This window comes from Mastomys coucha, unplaced genomic scaffold (assembly GCF_008632895.1).
Source record: "Mastomys coucha isolate ucsf_1 unplaced genomic scaffold, UCSF_Mcou_1 pScaffold8, whole genome shotgun sequence".
Taxonomy (NCBI): Eukaryota; Metazoa; Chordata; class Mammalia; order Rodentia; family Muridae; genus Mastomys; species Mastomys coucha.
Genome location: NW_022196914.1, coordinates 52631668 through 52632369, shown reverse-complemented (window position 1 = coordinate 52632369; position 702 = coordinate 52631668).

Here is a 702-nt window from a genome sequence, read left to right as displayed (position 1 = left end):
CTTAACTGTGGGCTCCACTAAAATACGTTCTTCCTTCAAGAGGGAAAAATATCAGGGCACAGTCACAAGCAAAAGCAAAAATCAAATTCCAACCTTCCAATGTCTGGGATCCAACTCACGATCTTCTGGGCTCCTCTAAGGGCTTAACCAGTCACTTCTCCAGCTCTGCCCTTTGCAGCACACATCTTGTCTTCTGGGCTCCAGATGCCTGTACTTTACTACTGCTGCTGTCCTTGGTGGTCATTGCATGGTACTGGCATTCCCAAAACACTGCTGTAACTAGGCTTTACCAATAGCCACTCATATCATAGACTGTCTTCATGGTGCTAAGCCTCAACTCCTTTGCATGACACCTCCAGTCCTGTGCCATCAATTGCAAACTGAGGCTGCACCTTCACCAATGGCCTTCCATGGCCTCTCACTGTGCCAAGCTTCAGCTACTCTTCATGACCCTTTCGTGCTGTCAAAACCAGTACTACTTGGGTGACTCTTACACATTACCAAGTCCTGCTGCAGCACAAGGTACAACCTTGGCTATCTCTGGAACACAGCTTCTTTGTGCTCTCAGAAAACACTTCCCAGAAGATGTCACCTCAATGGTGCTGGTCTCTTCTTAATCACCGCTAATTTCATGGCTCCAGCTAACCAGCATCAATAGTCCCAGTAATGCAAAGTTTTCACTTTAGTAGTTCTGGTATCTTG